This window comes from Pelobates fuscus, chromosome 2, assembly GCF_036172605.1.
Source record: "Pelobates fuscus isolate aPelFus1 chromosome 2, aPelFus1.pri, whole genome shotgun sequence".
Classification (NCBI taxonomy): Eukaryota; Metazoa; Chordata; class Amphibia; order Anura; family Pelobatidae; genus Pelobates; species Pelobates fuscus.
Window position 1 is genome coordinate 287,238,347 of NC_086318.1, and position 20,732 is coordinate 287,259,078.

General features: G+C 41.7%; 53 pseudogenes; all 53 read left to right on the forward strand.

Moving 5' to 3' along the window:
* Positions 1 to 53: 53 nt before the first annotated feature.
* LOC134587756 (5S ribosomal RNA) lies at positions 54 to 172 on the forward strand (annotated as a pseudogene).
* A 134-nt stretch (positions 173 to 306) lies between these two features.
* On the forward strand, positions 307 to 425 carry LOC134597740 (5S ribosomal RNA; annotated as a pseudogene).
* Positions 426 to 559: 134 nt separating this feature from the next.
* On the forward strand, positions 560 to 678 carry LOC134596362 (5S ribosomal RNA; annotated as a pseudogene).
* A 134-nt stretch (positions 679 to 812) lies between these two features.
* LOC134594571 (5S ribosomal RNA) lies at positions 813 to 931 on the forward strand (annotated as a pseudogene).
* Positions 932 to 1,065: 134 nt separating this feature from the next.
* On the forward strand, positions 1,066 to 1,184 carry LOC134588184 (5S ribosomal RNA; annotated as a pseudogene).
* A 134-nt stretch (positions 1,185 to 1,318) lies between these two features.
* On the forward strand, positions 1,319 to 1,437 carry LOC134596498 (5S ribosomal RNA; annotated as a pseudogene).
* A 134-nt stretch (positions 1,438 to 1,571) lies between these two features.
* Positions 1,572 to 1,690, forward strand: LOC134589161 (5S ribosomal RNA; annotated as a pseudogene).
* A 468-nt stretch (positions 1,691 to 2,158) lies between these two features.
* On the forward strand, positions 2,159 to 2,277 carry LOC134596140 (5S ribosomal RNA; annotated as a pseudogene).
* A 134-nt stretch (positions 2,278 to 2,411) lies between these two features.
* On the forward strand, positions 2,412 to 2,530 carry LOC134598087 (5S ribosomal RNA; annotated as a pseudogene).
* Positions 2,531 to 2,907: 377 nt separating this feature from the next.
* On the forward strand, positions 2,908 to 3,026 carry LOC134597523 (5S ribosomal RNA; annotated as a pseudogene).
* Positions 3,027 to 3,251: 225 nt separating this feature from the next.
* LOC134596803 (5S ribosomal RNA) lies at positions 3,252 to 3,370 on the forward strand (annotated as a pseudogene).
* A 224-nt stretch (positions 3,371 to 3,594) lies between these two features.
* LOC134588661 (5S ribosomal RNA) lies at positions 3,595 to 3,713 on the forward strand (annotated as a pseudogene).
* Positions 3,714 to 4,090: 377 nt separating this feature from the next.
* LOC134598310 (5S ribosomal RNA) lies at positions 4,091 to 4,209 on the forward strand (annotated as a pseudogene).
* A 134-nt stretch (positions 4,210 to 4,343) lies between these two features.
* Positions 4,344 to 4,462, forward strand: LOC134588533 (5S ribosomal RNA; annotated as a pseudogene).
* A 376-nt stretch (positions 4,463 to 4,838) lies between these two features.
* Positions 4,839 to 4,957, forward strand: LOC134596499 (5S ribosomal RNA; annotated as a pseudogene).
* Positions 4,958 to 5,334: 377 nt separating this feature from the next.
* LOC134598311 (5S ribosomal RNA) lies at positions 5,335 to 5,453 on the forward strand (annotated as a pseudogene).
* A 134-nt stretch (positions 5,454 to 5,587) lies between these two features.
* Positions 5,588 to 5,706, forward strand: LOC134594784 (5S ribosomal RNA; annotated as a pseudogene).
* Positions 5,707 to 6,175: 469 nt separating this feature from the next.
* On the forward strand, positions 6,176 to 6,294 carry LOC134594663 (5S ribosomal RNA; annotated as a pseudogene).
* A 468-nt stretch (positions 6,295 to 6,762) lies between these two features.
* LOC134589218 (5S ribosomal RNA) lies at positions 6,763 to 6,881 on the forward strand (annotated as a pseudogene).
* A 134-nt stretch (positions 6,882 to 7,015) lies between these two features.
* On the forward strand, positions 7,016 to 7,135 carry LOC134588578 (5S ribosomal RNA; annotated as a pseudogene).
* A 225-nt stretch (positions 7,136 to 7,360) lies between these two features.
* On the forward strand, positions 7,361 to 7,479 carry LOC134597422 (5S ribosomal RNA; annotated as a pseudogene).
* A 134-nt stretch (positions 7,480 to 7,613) lies between these two features.
* Positions 7,614 to 7,732, forward strand: LOC134594521 (5S ribosomal RNA; annotated as a pseudogene).
* A 225-nt stretch (positions 7,733 to 7,957) lies between these two features.
* Positions 7,958 to 8,076, forward strand: LOC134594682 (5S ribosomal RNA; annotated as a pseudogene).
* Positions 8,077 to 8,301: 225 nt separating this feature from the next.
* On the forward strand, positions 8,302 to 8,420 carry LOC134598341 (5S ribosomal RNA; annotated as a pseudogene).
* Positions 8,421 to 8,554: 134 nt separating this feature from the next.
* LOC134588883 (5S ribosomal RNA) lies at positions 8,555 to 8,673 on the forward strand (annotated as a pseudogene).
* A 468-nt stretch (positions 8,674 to 9,141) lies between these two features.
* Positions 9,142 to 9,260, forward strand: LOC134589219 (5S ribosomal RNA; annotated as a pseudogene).
* Positions 9,261 to 9,394: 134 nt separating this feature from the next.
* On the forward strand, positions 9,395 to 9,513 carry LOC134597855 (5S ribosomal RNA; annotated as a pseudogene).
* A 134-nt stretch (positions 9,514 to 9,647) lies between these two features.
* On the forward strand, positions 9,648 to 9,766 carry LOC134588885 (5S ribosomal RNA; annotated as a pseudogene).
* Positions 9,767 to 10,234: 468 nt separating this feature from the next.
* LOC134589220 (5S ribosomal RNA) lies at positions 10,235 to 10,353 on the forward strand (annotated as a pseudogene).
* Positions 10,354 to 10,821: 468 nt separating this feature from the next.
* On the forward strand, positions 10,822 to 10,940 carry LOC134589221 (5S ribosomal RNA; annotated as a pseudogene).
* Positions 10,941 to 11,408: 468 nt separating this feature from the next.
* LOC134597017 (5S ribosomal RNA) lies at positions 11,409 to 11,527 on the forward strand (annotated as a pseudogene).
* A 469-nt stretch (positions 11,528 to 11,996) lies between these two features.
* LOC134594664 (5S ribosomal RNA) lies at positions 11,997 to 12,115 on the forward strand (annotated as a pseudogene).
* A 468-nt stretch (positions 12,116 to 12,583) lies between these two features.
* LOC134593054 (5S ribosomal RNA) lies at positions 12,584 to 12,702 on the forward strand (annotated as a pseudogene).
* A 134-nt stretch (positions 12,703 to 12,836) lies between these two features.
* On the forward strand, positions 12,837 to 12,955 carry LOC134594683 (5S ribosomal RNA; annotated as a pseudogene).
* A 225-nt stretch (positions 12,956 to 13,180) lies between these two features.
* LOC134598342 (5S ribosomal RNA) lies at positions 13,181 to 13,299 on the forward strand (annotated as a pseudogene).
* Positions 13,300 to 13,433: 134 nt separating this feature from the next.
* On the forward strand, positions 13,434 to 13,552 carry LOC134588099 (5S ribosomal RNA; annotated as a pseudogene).
* A 134-nt stretch (positions 13,553 to 13,686) lies between these two features.
* LOC134596546 (5S ribosomal RNA) lies at positions 13,687 to 13,805 on the forward strand (annotated as a pseudogene).
* A 468-nt stretch (positions 13,806 to 14,273) lies between these two features.
* LOC134589223 (5S ribosomal RNA) lies at positions 14,274 to 14,392 on the forward strand (annotated as a pseudogene).
* A 134-nt stretch (positions 14,393 to 14,526) lies between these two features.
* On the forward strand, positions 14,527 to 14,645 carry LOC134588046 (5S ribosomal RNA; annotated as a pseudogene).
* Positions 14,646 to 15,113: 468 nt separating this feature from the next.
* LOC134593065 (5S ribosomal RNA) lies at positions 15,114 to 15,232 on the forward strand (annotated as a pseudogene).
* Positions 15,233 to 15,366: 134 nt separating this feature from the next.
* On the forward strand, positions 15,367 to 15,485 carry LOC134594684 (5S ribosomal RNA; annotated as a pseudogene).
* A 225-nt stretch (positions 15,486 to 15,710) lies between these two features.
* LOC134598343 (5S ribosomal RNA) lies at positions 15,711 to 15,829 on the forward strand (annotated as a pseudogene).
* Positions 15,830 to 15,963: 134 nt separating this feature from the next.
* On the forward strand, positions 15,964 to 16,082 carry LOC134588100 (5S ribosomal RNA; annotated as a pseudogene).
* Positions 16,083 to 16,216: 134 nt separating this feature from the next.
* On the forward strand, positions 16,217 to 16,335 carry LOC134596547 (5S ribosomal RNA; annotated as a pseudogene).
* Positions 16,336 to 16,803: 468 nt separating this feature from the next.
* Positions 16,804 to 16,922, forward strand: LOC134589225 (5S ribosomal RNA; annotated as a pseudogene).
* Positions 16,923 to 17,056: 134 nt separating this feature from the next.
* LOC134588047 (5S ribosomal RNA) lies at positions 17,057 to 17,175 on the forward strand (annotated as a pseudogene).
* Positions 17,176 to 18,230: 1,055 nt separating this feature from the next.
* On the forward strand, positions 18,231 to 18,349 carry LOC134597018 (5S ribosomal RNA; annotated as a pseudogene).
* Positions 18,350 to 18,818: 469 nt separating this feature from the next.
* LOC134594665 (5S ribosomal RNA) lies at positions 18,819 to 18,937 on the forward strand (annotated as a pseudogene).
* A 468-nt stretch (positions 18,938 to 19,405) lies between these two features.
* Positions 19,406 to 19,524, forward strand: LOC134589226 (5S ribosomal RNA; annotated as a pseudogene).
* A 134-nt stretch (positions 19,525 to 19,658) lies between these two features.
* Positions 19,659 to 19,777, forward strand: LOC134595342 (5S ribosomal RNA; annotated as a pseudogene).
* A 134-nt stretch (positions 19,778 to 19,911) lies between these two features.
* Positions 19,912 to 20,030, forward strand: LOC134597423 (5S ribosomal RNA; annotated as a pseudogene).
* A 134-nt stretch (positions 20,031 to 20,164) lies between these two features.
* Positions 20,165 to 20,283, forward strand: LOC134594522 (5S ribosomal RNA; annotated as a pseudogene).
* A 225-nt stretch (positions 20,284 to 20,508) lies between these two features.
* On the forward strand, positions 20,509 to 20,627 carry LOC134594685 (5S ribosomal RNA; annotated as a pseudogene).
* Positions 20,628 to 20,732: the final 105 nt, after the last annotated feature.

Below are 20,732 nucleotides of genomic sequence, written 5' to 3' on the forward strand. Positions count from 1 at the left end.
AACCAGAGTTTGATATTCTACCAACATTAGCGAGATCGCATTCTCTTTATTTCACTTATGGCCATACCAGTCTGAAAATGCCTGATCTCGTCAGATCTTGGAAGCTGTCCAGACTCGGGCCTGGTTAGTACTTGTATGGGAGACCAACTAGGAACCTCAGGTGCTGTAAGCTTTTGTTTATTTCTTTTTTGCATTATGATGTCATAATCAGACCACTTTTTTCCCTATCCAGAAGCGTCTTGTCTTTTGTCGCAACCCGAGTTTGATATTCTACCAACATTAGCGAGATCGCATTCTATTAATTTCCCTTACGGCCATACCAGTCTGAAAATGTCTGATCTCGTCAGATCTCGGAAGCCATCCAGTCTCGGGCCTGGTTAGTACTTGTATGGGAGACCAACTAGGAACCTCAGGTGCCGTAAGCTTTTGTTTATTTCTTTTTTGCATTATGATGTCATAATCAGACCACTTTTTTCCCTATCCAGAGGCGTCTTGTCTTTTGTCGCAACCAGAGTTTGATATTCTACCAACATTAGCGGGATCGCAATCTCTTAATTTCACTTATGGCCATACCAGTCTGAAAATGCCTGATCTCGTCAGATCTCGGAAGCCATCCAGACTCGGGCCTGGTTTGTACTTGTATGGGAGACCAACTAGGAACCTCAGGTGCCGTAAGCTTTTGTTTATTTCTTTTTTGCATTATGATGTCATAATCAGACCACTTTTTTCCCTATCCAGAAGCGTCTTGTCTTTTGTCGCAACCAGAGTTTGATATTCTACCAACATTAGCGAGATCGCATTCTCTTAATTTCACTTACGGCCATACCAGTCTGAAAATGCCTGATCTCATCAGATCTCGGAATCCATCCAGACTCGGGCCTGGTTAGTACTTGTATGGGAGACCAACTAGGAACCTCAGGTGCCGTAAGCTTTTGTTTATTTCTTTTTTGCATTATGATGTCATAATCAGACCACTTTTTTCCCTATCCAGAAGCGTCTTGTCTTTTGTCGCAACCAGAGTTTGATATTCTACCAACATTAGCGAGATCGCATTCTCTTAATTTCACTTACGGCCATACCAGTCTGAAAATGCCTGATCTCATCAGATCTCGGAAGCCATCCAGACTCGGGCCGGTGTAGTACTTGTATGGGAGACCAACTAGGAACCTCAGGTGCCGTAAGATTTTGTTTATTTCTTTTTTGCATTATGATGTCATAATCAGACCACTTTTTTCCCTATCCAGAAGCGTCTTGTCTTTTGTCGCAACCAGAGTTTGATATTCTACCAACATTAGCGAGATCGCATTCTCTTAATTTCACTTACTGCCATACCAGTCTGAAAATGCCTGATCTCATCAGATCTCGGAAGCCATCCAGACTCGGGCCTGGTTAGTACTTGTATGGGAGACCAACTAGGAACCTCAGGTGCCGTAAGCTTTTGTTTATTTCTTTTTTGCATTATGATGTCATAATCAGACCACTTTTTTCCCTATCCAGAAGCGTCTTGTCTATTGTCGCAACCAGAGTTTGATATTCTACTAACATTAGCGAGATCGCATTCTCTTAATTTCACTTATGGCCATACCAGTCTGAAAATGCTTGATCTCGTCAGATCTCGGAAGCCGTCCAGACTCGGGCCTGGTTAGTACTTGTATGCGAGACCAACTAGGAACCTCAGGTGCCGTAAGCTTTTGTTTATTTCTTTTTTGCATTATGATGTCATAATCAGACCACTTTTTTCCCTATGGGAGACCAACTAGGAACCTCAGGTGCCGTAAGCTTTTGTTTATTTCTTTTTTGCATTATGATGTCATAATCAGACCACTTTTTTCCCTATCCAGAAGCGTCTTGTCTTTTGTCGCAACCAGAGTTTGATATTCTACCAACATTAGCGAGATCGCATTCTCTTAATTTCACTTACGGCCATACCAGTCTGAAAATGCCTGATCTCGGAAGCCATCCAGACTTGGCCCTGGTTAGTACTTGTATGGGAGACCAACTAGGAACCTCAGGTGCCGTAAGCTTTTGTTTATTTCTTTTTTGCATTATGATGTCATAATCAGACCACTTTTTTCCCTATCCAGAAGCGTCTTGTCTTTTGTCACAACCAGAGTTTGATATTCTACCAACATTAGCGAGATCGCATTCTCGTAATTTCACTTACGGCCATACCAGTCTGAAAATGCCTGATCTCATCTGATCTCGGAAGCCATCCAGACTCGGTCCTGGTTAGTACTTGTATGGGAGACCAACTAGGAACCTCAGGTGCTGTAAGCTTTTGTTTATTTCTTTTTTGCATTATGATGTCATAATCAGACCACTTTTTTCCCTATCCAGAAGCGTCTTGTCTTTTGTCGCAACCCGAGTTTGATATTCTACCAACATTAGCGAGATCGCATTCTATTAATTTCCCTTACGGCCATACCAGTCTGAAAATGTCTGATCTCGTCAGATCTCGGAAGCCATCCAGTCTCGGGCCTGGTTAGTACTTGTATGGGAGACCAACTAGGAACCTCAGGTGCTGTAAGCTTTTGTTTATTTCTTTTTTGCATTATGATGTCATAATCAGACCACTTTTTTCCCTATCCAGAAGCGTCTTGTCTTTTGTCGCAACCAGAGTTTGATATTCTACCAACATTAGCGAGATCGCATTCTCTTAATTTCACTTACGGCCATACCAGTCTGAAAATGCCAGATCTCGGAAGCCATCCAGACTCGGGCCTGGTTAGTACTTGTATGGGAGACCAACTAGGAACCTCAGGTGCCGTAAGCTTTTGTTTATTTCTTTTTTGCATTATGATGTCATAATCAGACCACTTTTTTCCCTATCCAGAAGCGTCTTGTCTTTTGTCGCAACCAGAGTTTGATATTCTACCAACATTAGCGAGATCGCATTCTCTTAATTTCACTTACGGCCATACTAGTCTGAAAATGCCTGATCTCGTCAGATCTTGGAAGCCATCCAGACTCGGGCCTGGTTAGTACTTGTATGGGAGACCAACTAGGAACCTCAGGTGCCGTAAGCTTTTGTTTATTTCTTTTTTTCATTATGATGTCATAATCAGACCACTTTTTTCCCTATGGGAGACCAACTAGGAACCTCAGGTGCCGTAAGCTTTTGTTTATTTCTTTTTTTCATTATGATGTCATAATCAGACCACTTTTTTCCCTATCCAGAAGCGTCTTGTCTTTTGTCGCAACCAGAGTTTGATATTCTACCAACATTAGCGAGATCGCATTCTCTTAATTTCACTTACGGCCATACCAGTCTGAAAATGCCTGATCTCGTCAGATCTCGGAAGCCATCCAGACTCGGCCCTGGTTAGTACTTGTATGGGAGACCAACTAGGAACCTCAGGTGCCGTAAGCTTTTGTTTATTTCTTTTTTGCATTATGATGTCATAATCAGACCACTTTTTTCCCTATGGGAGACCAACTAGGAACCTCAGGTGCCGTAAGCTTTTGTTTATTTCTTTTTTGCATTATGATGTCATAATCAGACCACTTTTTTCCTATCCAGAAGCGTCTTGTCTTTTGTCGCAACCAGAGTTTGATATTCTACCAACAATAGCGAGATCGCATTCTCTTAATTTCACTTACTGCCATACCAGTCTGAAAATGCCTCATCTCATCAGATCTCGGAAGCCATCCAGACTCGGGCCTGGTTAGTACTTGTATGGGAGACCAACTAGGAACCTCAGGTGCCGTAAGCTTTTGTTTATTTCTTTTTTGCATTATGATGTCATAATCAGACCACTTTTTTCCCTATCCAGAAGCGTCTTGTCTTTTGTCGCAACCAGAGTTTGATATTCTACCAACATTAGCGAGATTGCATTCTCTTAATTTCACTTACGGCCATACCAGTCTGAAAATGTCAGATCTCGGAAGCCATCCAGACTCGGGCCTGGTTAGTACTTGTATGGGAGACCAACTAGGAACCTCAGGTGCCGTAAGCTTTTGTTTATTTCTTTTTTGCATTATGATGTCATAATCAGACCACTTTTTCCCCTATCCAGAAGCGTCTTGTCTTTTGTCGCAACCAGAGTTTGATATTCTACCAACATTAGCGAGATCGCATTCTCTTAATTTCACTTACGGCCATACCAGTCTGAAAATGCCTGATCTCGTCAGATCTCGGAAGCCATCCAGACTCGGGCCTGGTTAGTACTTGTATGGGAGACCAACTAGAAACCTCAGGTGCCATAAGCTTTTGTTTATTTCTTTTTTGCATTATGATGTCATAATCAGACCACTTTTTTCCCTATCCAGAAGCGTCTTGTCTTTTGTCGCAACCAGAGTTTGATATTCTACCAACATTAGCGAGATCGCATTCGATTAATTTCACTTACTGCCATACCAGTCTGAAAATGTCTGATCTCGTCAGATCTCGGAAGCCATCCAGTCTCGGGCCTGGTTAGTACTTGTATGGGAGACCAACTAGGAACCTCAGGTGCCGTAAGCTTTTGTTTATTTCTTTTTTGCATTATGATGTCATAATCAGACCACTTTTTTCCCTATCCAGAAGCGTCTTGTCTTTTGTCGCAACCAGAGTTTGATATTCTACCAACATTAGCGAGATCGCATTCTCTTAATTTCACTTACGGCCAAACCAGTCTGAAAATGCCAGATCTCGGAAGCCATCCAGACTCGGGCCTGGTTTGTACTTGTATGGGAGACCAACTAGGAACCTCAGGTGCCGTAAGCTTTTGTTTATTTCTTTTTTGCATTATGATGTCATAATCAGACCACTTTTTCCCTATCCAGAAGCGTCTTGTCTTTTGTCGCAACCAGAGTTTGATATTCTACCAACATTAGCGAGATCGCATTCTCTTAATTTCACTTACTGCCATACCAGTCTGAAAATGCCTGATCTCATCAGATCTCGGAAGCCATCCAGACTCGGGCCTGGTTAGTACTTGTATGGGAGACCAACTAGGAACCTCAGGTGCCGTAAGCTTTTGTTTATTTCTTTTTTGCATTATGATGTCATAATCAGACCACTTTTTTCCCTATCCAGAAGCGTCTTGTCTTTTGTCGCAACCAGAGTTTGATATTCTACCAACATTAGCGAGATTGCATTCTCTTAATTTCACTTACGGCCATACCAGTCTGAAAATGTCAGATCTCGGAAGCCATCCAGACTCGGGCCTGGTTAGTATTTGTATGGGAGACCAACTAGGAACCTCAGGTGCCGTAAGCTTTTGTTTATTTCTTTTTTGCATTATGATGTCATAATCAGACCACTTTTTCCCCTATCCAGAAGCGTCTTGTCTTTTGTCGCAACCAGAGTTTGATATTCTACCAACATTAGCGAGATCGCATTCTCTTAATTTCACTTACGGCCATACCAGTCTGAAAATGCCTGATCTCGTCAGATCTCGGAAGCCATCCAGACTCGGGCCTGGTTAGTACTTGTATGGGAGACCAACTAGAAACCTCAGGTGCCATAAGCTTTTGTTTATTTCTTTTTTGCATTATGATGTCATAATCAGACCACTTTTTCCCCTATCCAGAAGCGTCTTGTCTTTTGTCGCAACCAGAGTTTGATATTCTACCAACATTAGCGAGATCGCATTCTCTTAATTTCCCTTACGGCCATACCAGTCTGAAAATGCCTGATCTCGTCAGATCTCAGAAGCCATCCAGACTCGGGCCTGGTTAGTACTTGTATGGGAGACCAACTATGAACCTCAGGTGCCGTAAGCTTTTGTTTATTTATTTTTTGCATTATGATGTCATAATCAGACCACTTTTTTCCCTATGGGAGACCAACTAGGAACCTCAGGTGCCGTAAGCTTTTGTTTATTTCTTTTTTGCATTATGATGTCATAATCAGACCACTTATTTCCCTATCCAGAAGCGTCTTGTCTTTTGTCGCAACCAGAGTTTGATATTCTACCAACATTAGCGAGATCGCATTCTCTTAATTTCACTTACGGCCATACCAGTCTGAAAATGCCTGATCTCGGAAGCCATCCAGACTCGGGTCTGGTTAGTACTTGTATGGGAGACCAACTAGGAACCTCAGGTGCCGTAAGCTTTTGTTTATTTAATTTTTTGCATTATGATGTCATAATCAGACCACTTTTTTCCCTATCCAGAAGCGTCTTGTCTTTTGTCGCAACCAGAGTTTGATATTCTACCAACATTAGCGAGATCGCATTCTCTTAATTTCACTTACGGCCATACCAGTCTGAAAATGCTTGATCTCGTCAGATCTCGGAAGCCATCCAGACTTGGGCCTGGTTAGTACTTGTATGGGAGACCAACTAGGAACCTCAGGTGCCGTAAGCTTTTGTTTATTTCTTTTTTGCATTATGATGTCATAATCAGACCACTTTTTTCCCTATCCAGAAGCGTCTTGTCTTTTGTCGCAACCAGAGTTTGATATTCTACCAACATTAGCGAGATCGCATTCTCTTAATTTCACTTACGGCCATACCAGTCTGAAAATGCCAGATCTCGGAAGACATCCAGACTCAGGCCTGGTTAGTACTTGTATGGGAGACCAACTAGGAACCTCAGGTGCCGTAAGCTTTTGTTTATTTCCTTTTTACATTATGATGTCATAATCAGACCACTTTTTTCCCTATGGGAGACCAACTAGGAACCTCAGGTGCCGTAAGCTTTTGTTTATTTCTTTTTTGCATTAAGATGTCATAATCAGACCACTTTTTTCCCTATCCAGAAGCGTCTTGTCTTTTGTCGCAACCAGAGTTTGATTTTCTACCAACATTAGCGAGATCGCATTCTCTTAATTTCCCTTACGGCCATACCAGTCTGAAAATGCCTGATCTCGGCAGATCTCGGAAGCCATCCAGACTCGGGCCTGGTTAGTACTTGTATTGGAGACCAACTAGAAACCTCAGGTGCCGTAAGCTTTTGTTTATTTCTTTTTTGCATTATGATGTCATAATCAGACCACTTTTTTCCCTATCCAGAAGCATCTTGTCTTTTGTCGCAACCAGAGTTTGATATTCTACCAACAATAACGAGATCGCATACTCTTAACTTCACTTACGGCCATACCAGTCTGAAAATGCCTGATCTCGTCAGATCTTGGAAGCCATCCAGACTTGGGCCTGGTTAGTACTTGCATGGGAGACCAACTAGGAACCTTTAGGTGCCGTAATCTTTTGTTTATTTCTTTTTTGCATTATGATGTCATAATCAGACCACTTTTTTCCCTATGGGAGACCAACTAGGAACCTCAGGTGCCGTAAGCTTTTGTTTATTTCTTTTTTGCATTATGATGTCATAATCAGACCACTTTTTTCCCTATACAGAAGCGTCTTGTCTTTTGTCGCAACCAGAGTTTGATATTCTACCAACATTAGCGAGATCGCATTCTCTTAATTTCAGTTACGGCTATACCAGTCTGAAAATGCCTGATCTCATCAGATCTCGGATGCTATCCAGACTCGGGCCTGGTTAGTACTTGTATGGGAGACCAACTAGGAACCTCAGGTGCTGTAAACTTTTGTTTATTTCTTTTTTGCATTATGATGTCATAATCAGACCACTTTTTTCCCTATCCAGAAGCGTCTTGTCTTTTGTCGCAACCAGAGTTTGATATTCTACCAACATTAGCGAGATCGCATTCTCTTAATTTAACTTACGGCCATACCAGTCTGAAAATGCCTGATCTCATCAGATCTCGGAAGCCATCCAGACTCGGGCTTGGTTAGTACTTGTATGGGAGACCAACTAGGAACCTCAGGTGCCGTAAGCTTTTGTTTATTTCTTTTTTGCATTATGATGTCATAATCAGACCACTTTTTTCCCTATGGGAGACCAACTAGGAACCTCAGGTGCCGTAAGCTTTTGTTTATTTCTTTTTTGCATTATGATGTCATAATCAGACCACTTTTTTCCCTATCCAGAAGCGTCTTGTCTTTTGTCGCAACCAGAGTTTGATATTCTACCAACATTTGCGAGATCGCATTCTCTTAATTTCACTTACGGCCATACCAGTCTGAAAATGCCTGATCTCGTCAGATCTCTGAAGCCATCCAGACTCGGGCCTGGTTAGTACTTGTATGGGAGACCAACTAGGAACCTCAGGTGCCGTAAGCTTTTGTTTATTTCTTTTTTGCATTATGATGTCATAATCAGACCACTTTTTTCCCTATGGGAGACCAACTAGGAACCTCAGATGCCGTAAGCTTTTGTTTATTTCTTTTTTGCATTATGATGTCATAATCATACCACTTTTTTCCCTATCCAGAAGCGTCTTGTCTTTTGTCGCAACCAGAGTTTGATATTCTACCAACATTAGCGAGATCGCATTCTCTTAATTTCAATTATGGCCATACCAGTCTGAAAATGCCTGATCTCGTCAGATCTCGGAAGCCATCCAGACTCGGGTCTGGTTAGTACTTGTATGGGAGACCAACTAGGAACCTCAGGTGCCGTAAGCTTTTGTTTATTTCTTTTTTGCATTATGATGTCATAATCAGACCACTTTTTTCCCTATCCAGAAGCGTCTTGTCTTTTGTCGCAACCAGAGTTTGATATTCTACCAACATTAGCGAGATCGCATTATCTTAATTTCACTTACAGCCATACCAGTCTGAAAATGCCTGATCTCGTCAGATCTTGGAAGCCATCCAGACTCGTGCCTGGTTAGTACTTGTATGGGTGACCAACTAGGAACCTCAGGTGCCGTAAGCTTTTGTTTATTTCTTTTTTGCATAATGATGTCATAATCAGACCACTTTTTTCCCTATCTAGAAGCATCTTGTCTTTTGTCGCAACCAGAGTTTGATATTCTACCAACATTAGCGAGATCGCATTCTCTTAATTTCACTTACGGCCATACCAGTCTGAAAATGCCAGATCTCGGAAGACATCCAGACTCAGGCCTGGTTAGTACTTGTATGGGAGACCAACTAGGAACCTCAGGTGCCGTAAGCTTTTGTTTATTTCCTTTTTACATTATGATGTCATAATCAGACCACTTTTTTCCCTATGGGAGACCAACTAGGAACCTCAGGTGCCGTAAGCTTTTGTTTATTTCTTTTTTGCATTAAGATTTCATAATCAGACCACTTTTTTCCCTATCCAGAAGCGTCTTGTCTTTTGTCGCAACCAGAGTTTGATTTTCTACCAACATTAGCGAGATCGCATTCTCTTAATTTCCCTTACGGCCATACCAGTCTGAAAATGCCTGATCTCGGCAGATCTCGGAAGCCATCCAGACTCGGGCCTGGTTAGTACTTGTATTGGAGACCAACTAGAAACCTCAGGTGCCGTAAGCTTTTGTTTATTTCTTTTTTGCATTATGATGTCATAATCAGACCACTTTTTTCCCTATCCAGAAGCATCTTGTCTTTTGTCGCAACCAGAGTTTGATATTCTACCAACAATAACGAGATCGCATACTCTTAACTTCACTTACGGCCATACCAGTCTGAAAATGCCTGATCTCGTCAGATCTTGGAAGCCATCCAGACTCGGGTCTGGTTAGTACTTGTATGGGAGACCAACTAGGAACCTCAGGTGCCGTAAGCTTTTGTTTATTTCTTTTTTGCATTATGATGTCATAATCAGACCACTTTTTTCCCTATCCAGAAGCGTCTTGTCTTTTGTCGCAACCAGAGTTTGATATTCTACCAACATTAGCGAGATCGCATTATCTTAATTTCACTTACAGCCATACCAGTCTGAAAATGCCTGATCTCGTCAGATCTTGGAAGCCATCCAGACTCGTGCCTGGTTAGTACTTGTATGGGTGACCAACTAGGAACCTCAGGTGCCGTAAGCTTTTGTTTATTTCTTTTTTGCATAATGATGTCATAATCAGACCACTTTTTTCCCTATCTAGAAGCATCTTGTCTTTTGTCGCAACCAGAGTTTGATATTCTACCAACATTAGCGAGATCGCATTCTCTTAATTTCACTTACGGCCATACCAGTCTGAAAATGCCAGATCTCGGAAGACATCCAGACTCAGGCCTGGTTAGTACTTGTATGGGAGACCAACTAGGAACCTCAGGTGCCGTAAGCTTTTGTTTATTTCCTTTTTACATTATGATGTCATAATCAGACCACTTTTTTCCCTATGGGAGACCAACTAGGAACCTCAGGTGCCGTAAGCTTTTGTTTATTTCTTTTTTGCATTAAGATTTCATAATCAGACCACTTTTTTCCCTATCCAGAAGCGTCTTGTCTTTTGTCGCAACCAGAGTTTGATTTTCTACCAACATTAGCGAGATCGCATTCTCTTAATTTCCCTTACGGCCATACCAGTCTGAAAATGCCTGATCTCGGCAGATCTCGGAAGCCATCCAGACTCGGGCCTGGTTAGTACTTGTATTGGAGACCAACTAGAAACCTCAGGTGCCGTAAGCTTTTGTTTATTTATTTTTTGCATTATGATGTCATAATCAGACCACTTTTTTCCCTATCCAGAAGCGTCTTGTCTTTTGTCGCAACCAGAGTTTGATATTCTACCAACATTAGCGAGATCGCTTTCTCTTAATTTCACTTACGGCCATACCAGTCTGAAAATGCCAGATCTCGGAAGACATCCAGACTCAGGCCTGGTTAGTACTTGTATGGGAGACCAACTAGGAACCTCAGGTGCCGTAAGCTTTTGTTTATTTCCTTTTTACATTATGATGTCATAATCAGACCACTTTTTTCCCTATGGGAGACCAACTAGGAACCTCAGGTGCCGTAAGCTTTTGTTTATTTCTTTTTTGCATTAAGATGTCATAATCAGACCACTTTTTTCCCTATCCAGAAGCGTCTTGTCTTTTGTCGCAACCAGAGTTTGATATTCTACCAACATTAGCGAGATCGCATTCTCTTAATTTCCCTTACGGCCATACCAGTCTGAAAATGCCTGATCTCGGCAGATCTCGGAAGCCATCCAGACTCGGGCCTGGTTAGTACTTGTATTGGAGACCAACTAGAAACCTCAGGTGCCGTAAGCTTTTGTTTATTTCTTTTTTGCATTATGATGTCATAATCAGACCACTTGTTTCCCTATCCAGAAGCATCTTGTCTTTTGTCGCAACCAGAGTTTGATATTCTACCAACAATAACGAGATCGCATTCTCTTAATTTCACTTACGGCCATACCAGTCTGAAAATGTCAGATCTCGGAAGCCATCCAGACTCGGGCCTGGTTAGTACTTGTATGGGAGACCAACTAGGAACCTCAGATGCCGTAAGCTTTAGTTTATTTCTTTTTTGCATTATGATGTCATAATCAGACCACTTTTTTCCCTATGGGAGACCAACTAGGAACCTCAGGTGCCTTAAGCTTTTGTTTATTTCTTTTTTGCATTATGATGTCATAATCAGACCACTTTTTTCCCTATCCAGAAGCATCTTGTCTTTTGTCGCAACCAGAGTTTGATATTCTACCAACATTAGCGAGATCGCATTCTCTTAATTTCACTTACGGCCATACCAGTCTGAAAATGCCTGATCTCGTCAGATCTCGGAAGCCATCCAGACACGGGTCTGGTTAGTACTTGTATGGGAGACCAACTAGGAACCTCAGGTGCCGTAAGCTTTTGTTTATTTATTTTTTGCATTATGATGTCATAATCAGACCACTTTTTTCCCTATGGGAGACCAACTAGGAACCTCAGGTGCCGTAAGCTTTTGTTTATTTCTTTTTTGCATTATGATGTCATAATCAGACCACTTATTTCCCTATCCAGAAGCGTCTTGTCTTTTGTCGCAACCAGAGTTTGATATTCTACCAACATTAGCGAGATCGCATTCTCTTAATTTCACTTACGGCCATACCAGTCTGAAAATGCCTGATCTCGGAAGCCATCCAGACTCAGGTCTGGTTAGTACTTGTATGGGAGACCAACTAGGAACCTCAGATGCCGTAAGCTTTTGTTTATTTAATTTTTTGCATTATGATGTCATAATCAGACCACTTTTTTCCCTATCCAGAAGCGTCTTGTCTTTTGTCGCAACCAGAGTTTGATATTCTACCAACATTAGCGAGATCGCATTCTCTTAATTTCACTTACGGCCATACCAGTCTGAAAATGCTTGATCTCGTCAGATCTCGGAAGCCATCCAGACTTGGGCCTGGTTAGTACTTGTATGGGAGACCAACTAGGAACCTCAGGTGCCGTAAGCTTTTGTTTATTTCTTTTTTGCATTATGATGTCATAATCAGACCACTTTTTTCCCTATCCAGAAGCGTCTTGTCTTTTGTCGCAACCAGAGTTTGATATTCTACCAACATTAGCGAGATCGCATTCTCTTAATTTCACTTACGGCCATACCAGTCTGAAAATGCCAGATCTCGGAAGACATCCAGACTCAGGCCTGGTTAGTACTTGTATGGGAGACCAACTAGGAACCTCAGGTGCCGTAAGCTTTTGTTTATTTCCTTTTTACATTATGATGTCATAATCAGACCACTTTTTTCCCTATGGGAGACCAACTAGGAACCTCAGGTGCCGTAAGCTTTTGTTTATTTCTTTTTTGCATTAAGATGTCATAATCAGACCACTTTTTTCCCTATCCAGAAGCGTCTTGTCTTTTGTCGCAACCAGAGTTTGATATTCTACCAACATTAGCGAGATCGCATTCTCTTAATTTCACTTACGGCCATACCAGTCTGAAAATGCCTGATCTCGTCAGATCTCGGAAGCCATCCAGACTCGGGCCTGGTTAGTACTTGTATGGGAGACCAACTAGGAACCTCAGGTGCCGTAAGCTTTTGTTTATTTCTTTTTTGCATTATGATGTCATAATCAGACCACTTTTTTCCCTATCCAGAAGCGTCTTGTCTTTTGTCGCAACCAGAGTTTGATATTCTACCAACATTTGCGAGATCGCATTCTCTTAATTTCACTTACGGCCATACCAGTCTGAAAATGCCTGATCTCGTCAGATCTCTGAAGCCATCCAGACTCGGGCCTGGTTAGTACTTGTATGGGAGACCAACTAGGAACCTCAGGTGCCGTAAGCTTTTGTTTATTTCTTTTTTGCATTATGATGTCAAAATCAGACCACTTTTTTCCCTATGGGAGACCAACTAGGAACCTCAGATGCCGTAAGCTTTTGTTTATTTCTTTTTTGCATTATGATGTCATAATCATACCACTTTTTTCCCTATCCAGAAGCGTCTTGTCTTTTGTCGCAACCAGAGTTTGATATTCTACCAACATTAGCGAGATCGCATTCTCTTAATTTCAATTATGGCCATACCAGTCTGAAAATGCCTGATCTCGTCAGATCTCGGAAGCCATCCAGACTCGGGTCTGGTTAGTACTTGTATGGGAGACCAACTAGGAACCTCAGGTGCCGTAAGCTTTTGTTTATTTCTTTTTTGCATTATGATGTCATAATCAGACCACTTTTTTCCCTATCCAGAAGCGTCTTGTCTTTTGTCGCAACCAGAGTTTGATATTCTACCAACATTAGCGAGATCGCATTATCTTAATTTCACTTACAGCCATACCAGTCTGAAAATGCCTGATCTCGTCAGATCTCGGAAGCCATCCAGACTCGTGCCTGGTTAGTACTTGTATGGGTGACCAACTAGGAACCTCAGGTGCCGTAAGCTTTTGTTTATTTCTTTTTTGCATAATGATGTCATAATCAGACCACTTTTTTCCCTATCTAGAAGCATCTTGTCTTTTGTCGCAACCAGAGTTTGATATTCTACCAACATTAGCAAGATCGCATTCTCTTAATTTCACTTACGGCCATACCAGTCTGAAAATGCCTGATCTCGTCAGATCTCGGAAGCCATCCAGACTCGGGCCTGGTTACTACTTGTATGGGAGACCAACTAGGAACCTCAGGTGCCGTAAGCTTTTGTTTATTTATTTTTTGCATTATGATGTCATAATCAGACCACTTTTTTCCCTATCCAGAAGCGTCTTGTCTTTTGTCGCAACCAGAGTTTGATATTCTACCAACATTAGCGAGATCGCATTCTCTTAATTTCACTTACGGCCATACCAGTCTGAAAATGCCAGATCTCGGAAGACATCCAGACTCAGGCCTGGTTAGTACTTGTATGGGAGACCAACTAGGAACCTCAGGTGCCGTAAGCTTTTGTTTATTTCCTTTTTACATTATGATGTCATAATCAGACCACTTTTTTCCCTATGGGAGACCAACTAGGAACCTCAGGTGCCGTAAGCTTTTGTTTATTTCTTTTTTGCATTAAGATTTCATAATCAGACCACTTTTTTCCCTATCCAGAAGCGTCTTGTCTTTTGTCGCAACCAGAGTTTGATTTTCTACCAACATTAGCGAGATCGCATTCTCTTAATTTCCCTTACGGCCATACCAGTCTGAAAATGCCTGATCTCGGCAGATCTCGGAAGCCATCCAGACTCGGGCCTGGTTAGTACTTGTATTGGAGACCAACTAGAAACCTCAGGTGCCGTAAGCTTTTGTTTATTTCTTTTTTGCATTATGATGTCATAATCAGACCACTTTTTTCCCTATCCAGAAGCATCTTGTCTTTTGTCGCAACCAGAGTTTGATATTCTACCAACAATAACGAGATCGCATACTCTTAACTTCACTTACGGCCATAACAGTCTGAAAATGCCTGATCTCGTCAGATCTTGGAAGCCATCCAGACTCGGGCCTGGTTAGTACTTGTATGGGAGACCAACTAGGAACCTCAGGTGCCGTAAGCTTTTGTTTATTTATTTTTTGCATTATGATGTCATAATCAGACCACTTTTTTCCCTATCCAGAAGCGTCTTGTCTTTTGTCGCAACCAGAGTTTGATATTCTACCAACATTAGCGAGATCGCTTTCTCTTAATTTCACTTACGGCCATACCAGTCTGAAAATGCCAGATCTCGGAAGACATCCAGACTCAGGCCTGGTTAGTACTTGTATGGGAGACCAACTAGGAACCTCAGGTGCCGTAAGCTTTTGTTTATTTCCTTTTTACATTATGATGTCATAATCAGACCACTTTTTTCCCTATGGGAGACCAACTAGGAACCTCAGGTGCCGTAAGCTTTTGTTTATTTCTTTTTTGCATTAAGATGTCATAATCAGACCACTTTTTTCCCTATCCAGAAGCGTCTTGTCTTTTGTCGCAACCAGAGTTTGATATTCTACCAACATTAGCGAGATCGCATTCTCTTAATTTCACTTACGGCCATACCAGTCTGAAAATGCCTGATCTCGTCAGATCTCGGAAGCCATCCAGACTCGGGCCTGGTTAGTACTTGTATGGGAGACCAACTAGGAACCTCAGGTGCCGTAAGCTTTTGTTTATTTCTTTTTTGCATTATGATGTCATAATCAGACCACTTTTTTCCCTATCCAGAAGCGTCTTGTCTTTTGTCGCAACCAGAGTTTGATATTCTACCAACATTTGCGAGATCGCATTCTCTTAATTTCACTTACGGCCATACCAGTCTGAAAATGCCTGATCTCGTCAGATCTCTGAAGCCATCCAGACTCGGGCCTGGTTAGTACTTGTATGGGAGACCAACTAGGAACCTCAGGTGCCGTAAGCTTTTGTTTATTTCTTTTTTGCATTATGATGTCAAAATCAGACCACTTTTTTCCCTATGGGAGACCAACTAGGAACCTCAGATGCCGTAAGCTTTTGTTTATTTCTTTTTTGCATTATGATGTCATAATCATACCACTTTTTTCCCTATCCAGAAGCGTCTTGTCTTTTGTCGCAACCAGAGTTTGATATTCTACCAACATTAGCGAGATCGCATTCTCTTAATTTCAATTATGGCCATACCAGTCTGAAAATGCCTGATCTCGTCAGATCTCGGAAGCCATCCAGACTCGGGTCTGGTTAGTACTTGTATGGGAGACCAACTAGGAACCTCAGGTGCCGTAAGCTTTTGTTTATTTCTTTTTTGCATTATGATGTCATAATCAGACCACTTTTTTCCCTATCCAGAAGCGTCTTGTCTTTTGTCGCAACCAGAGTTTGATATTCTACCAACATTAGCGAGATCGCATTATCTTAATTTCACTTACAGCCATACCAGTCTGAAAATGCCTGATCTCGTCAGATCTCGGAAGCCATCCAGACTCGTGCCTGGTTAGTACTTGTATGGGTGACCAACTAGGAACCTCAGGTGCCGTAAGCTTTTGTTTATTTCTTTTTTGCATAATGATGTCATAATCAGACCACTTTTTTCCCTATCTAGAAGCATCTTGTCTTTTGTCGCAACCAGAGTTTGATATTCTACCAACATTAGCAAGATCGCATTCTCTTAATTTCACTTACGGCCATACCAGTCTGAAAATGCCTGATCTCGTCAGATCTCGGAAGCCATCCAGACTCGGGCCTGGTTACTACTTGTATGGGAGACCAACTAGGAACCTCAGGTGCCGTAAGCTTTTGTTTATTTATTTTTTGCATTATGATGTCATAATCAGACCACTTTTTTCCCTATCCAGAAGCGTCTTGTCTTTTGTCGCAACCAGAGTTTGATATTCTACCAACATTAGCGAGATCGCATTCTCTTAATTTCACTTACGGCCATACCAGTCTGAAAATGCCAGATCTCGGAAGACATCCAGACTCAGGCCTGGTTAGTACTTGTATGGGAGACCAACTAGGAACCTCAGGTGCCGTAAGCTTTTGTTTATTTCCTTTTTACATTATGATGTCATAATCAGACCACTTTTTTCCCTATGGGAGACCAACTAGGAACCTCAGGTGCCGTAAGCTTTTGTTTATTTCTTTTTTGCATTAAGATTTCATAATCAGACCACTTTTTTCCCTATCCAGAAGCGTCTTGTCTTTTGTCGCAACCAGAGTTTGATTTTCTACCAACATTAGCGAGATCGCATTCTCTTAATTTCCCTTACGGCCATACCAGTCTGAAAATGCCTGATCTCGGCAGATCTCGGAAGCCATCCAGACTCGGGCCTGGTTAGTACTTGTATTGGAGACCAACTAGAAACCTCAGGTGCCGTAAGCTTTTGTTTATTTCTTTTTTGCATTATGATGTCATAATCAGACCACTTTTTTCCCTATCCAGAAGCATCTTGTCTTTTGTCGCAACCAGAGTTTGATATTCTACCAACAATAACGAGATCGCATACTCTTAACTTCACTTACGGCCATAACAGTCTGAAAATGCCTGATCTCGTCAGATCTTGGAAGCCATCCAGACTCGGGCCTGGTTAGTACTTGTATGGGAGACCAACTAGGAACCTCAGGTGCCGTAAGCTTTTGTTTATTTATTTTTTGCATTATGATGTCATAATCAGACCACTTTTTTCCCTATCCAGAAGCGTCTTGTCTTTTGTCGCAACCAGAGTTTGATATTCTACCAACATTAGCGAGATCGCTTTCTCTTAATTTCACTTACGGCCATACCAGTCTGAAAATGCCAGATCTCGGAAGACATCCAGACTCAGGCCTGGTTAGTACTTGTATGGGAGACCAACTAGGAACCTCAGGTGCCGTAAGCTTTTGTTTATTTCCTTTTTACATTATTATGTCATAATCAGACCACTTTTTTCCCTATGGGAGACCAACTAGGAACCTCAGGTGCCGTAAGCTTTTGTTTATTTCTTTTTTGCATTAAGATGTCATAATCAGACCACTTTTTTCCCTATCCAGAAGCGTCTTGTCTTTTGTCGCAACCAGAGTTTGATATTCTACCAACATTAGCGAGATCGCATTCTCTTAATTTCCTTTACGGCCATACCAGTCTGAAAATGCCTGATCTCGGCAGATCTCGGAAGCCATCCAGACTCGGGCCTGGTTAGTACTTGTATTGGAGACCAACTAGAAACCTCAGGTGCCGTAAGCTTTTGTTTATTTCTTTTTTGCATTATGATGTCATAATCAGACCACTTTTTTCCCTATCCAGAAGCATCTTGTCTTTTGTCGCAACCAGAGTTTGATATTCTACCAACAATAACGAGATCGCATTCTCTTAATTTCACTTACGGCCATACCAGTCTGAAAATGTCAGATCTCGGAAGCCATCCAGACTCGGGCCTGGTTAGTACTTGTATGGGAGACCAACTAGGAACCTCAGGTGCCGTAAGCTTTAGTTTATTTCTTTTTTGCATTATGATGTCATAATCAGACCACTTTTTTCCCTATGGGAGACCAACTAGGAACCTCAGGTGCCTTAAGCTTTTGTTTATTTCTTTTTTGCATTATGATGTCATAATCAGACCACTTTTTTCCCTATCCAGAAGCATCTTGTCTTTTGTCGCAACCAGAGTTTGATATTCTACCAACATTAGCGAGATCGCATTCTCTTAATTTCACTTACGGCCATACCAGTCTGAAAATGCCTGATCTCGTCAGATCTCGGAAGCCATCCAGACACGGGTCTGGTTAGTACTTGTATGGGAGACCAACTAGGAACCTCAGGTGCCGTAAGCTTTTGTTTATTTATTTTTTGCATTATGATGTCATAATCAGACCACTTTTTTCCCTATGGGAGACCAACTAGGAACCTCAGGTGCCGTAAGCTTTTGTTTATTTCTTTTTTGCATTATGATGTCATAATCAGACCACTTATTTCCCTATCCAGAAGCGTCTTGTCTTTTGTCGCAACCAGAGTTTGATATTCTACCAACATTAGCGAGATCGCATTCTCTTAATTTCACTTACGGCCATACCAGTCTGAAAATGCCTGATCTCGGAAGCCATCCAGACTCGGGTCTGGTTAGTACTTGTATGGGAGACCAACTAGGAACCTCAGATGCCGTAAGCTTTTGTTTATTTAATTTTTTGCATTATGATGTCATAATCAGACCACTTTTTTCCCTATCCAGAAGCGTCTTGTCTTTTGTCGCAACCAGAGTTTGATATTCTACCAACATTAGCGAGATCGCATTCTCTTAATTTCACTTACGGCCATACCAGTCTGAAAATGCTTGATCTCGTCAGATCTCGGAAGCCATCCAGACTTGGGCCTGGTTAGTACTTGTATGGGAGACCAACTAGGAACCTCAGGTGCCGTAAGCTTTTGTTTATTTCTTTTTTGCATTATGATGTCATAATCAGACCACTTTTTTCCCTATCCAGAAGCGTCTTGTCTTTTGTCGCAACCAGAGTTTGATATTCTACCAACATTAGCGAGATCGCATTCTCTTAATTTCACTTACGGCCATACCAGTCTGAAAATGCCAGATCTCGGAAGACATCCAGACTCAGGCCTGGTTAGTACTTGTATGGGAGACCAACTAGAAACCTCAGGTGCCGTAAGCTTTTGTTTATTTCCTTTTTACATTATGATGTCATAATCAGACCACTTTTTTCCCTATGGGAGACCAGCTAGGAACCTCAGGTGCCGTAAGCTTTTGTTTATTTCTTTTTTGCATTAAGATGTCATAATCAGACCACTTTTTTCCCTATCCAGAAGCGTCTTGTCTTTTGTCGCAACCAGAGTTTGATTTTCTACCAACATTAGCGAGATCGCATTCTCTTAATTTCCCTTACGGCCATACCAGTCTGAAAATGCCTGATCTCGGCAGATCTCGGAAGCCATCCAGACTCGGGCCTGGTTAGTACTTGTATTGGAGACCAACTAGAAACCTCAGGTGCCGTAAGCTTTTGTTTATTTCTTTTTTGCATTATGATGTCATAATCAGACCACTTTTTTCCCTATCCAGAAGCATCTTGTCTTTTGTCGCAACCAGAGTTTGATATTCTACCAACAATAACGAGATCGCATACTCTTAACTTCACTTACGGCCATACCAGTCTGAAAATGCCTGATCTCGTCAGATCTTGGAAGCCATCCAGACTTGGGCCTGGTTAGTACTTGCATGGGAGACCAACTAGGAACCTCAGGTGCCGTAAGCTTTTGTTTATTTCTTTTTTGCATTATGATGTCATAATCAGACCACTTTTTTCCCTATACAGAAGCGTCTTGTCTTTTGTCGCAACCAGAGTTTGATATTCTACCAACATTAGCGAGATCGCATTCTCTTAATTTCAGTTACGGCTATACCAGTCTGAAAATGCCTGATCTCATCAGATCTCGGATGCTATCCAGACTCGGGCCTGGTTAGTACTTGTATGGGAGACCAACTAGGAACCTCAGGTGCTGTAAACTTTTGTTTATTTCTTTTTTGCATTATGATGTCATAATCAGACCACTTTTTTCCCTATCCAGAAGCGTCTTGTCTTTTGTCGCAACCAGAGTTTGATATTCTACCAACATTAGCGAGATCGCATTCTCTTAATTTAACTTACGGCCATACCAGTCTGAAAATGCCTGATCTCATCAGATCTCGGAAGCCATCCAGACTCGGGCTTGGTTAGTACTTGTATGGGAGACCAACTAGGAACCTCAGGTGCCGTAAGCTTTTGTTTATTTCTTTTTTGCATTATGATGTCATAATCAGACCACTTTTTTCCCTATGGGAGACCAACTAGGAACCTCAGGTGCCGTAAGCTTTTGTTTATTTCTTTTTTGCATTATGATGTCATAATCAGACCACTTTTTTCCCTATCCAGAAGCGTCTTGTCTTTTGTCGCAACCAGAGTTTGATATTCTACCAACATTTGCGAGATCGCATTCTCTTAATTTCACTTACGGCCATACCAGTCTGAAAATGCCTGATCTCGTCAGATCTCTGAAGCCATCCAGACTCGGGCCTGGTTAGTACTTGTATGGGAGACCAACTAGGAACCTCAGGTGCCGTAAGCTTTTGTTTATTTCTTTTTTGCATTATGATGTCATAATCAGACCACTTTTTTCCCTATGGGAGACCAACTAGGAACCTCAGATGCCGTAAGCTTTTGTTTATTTCTT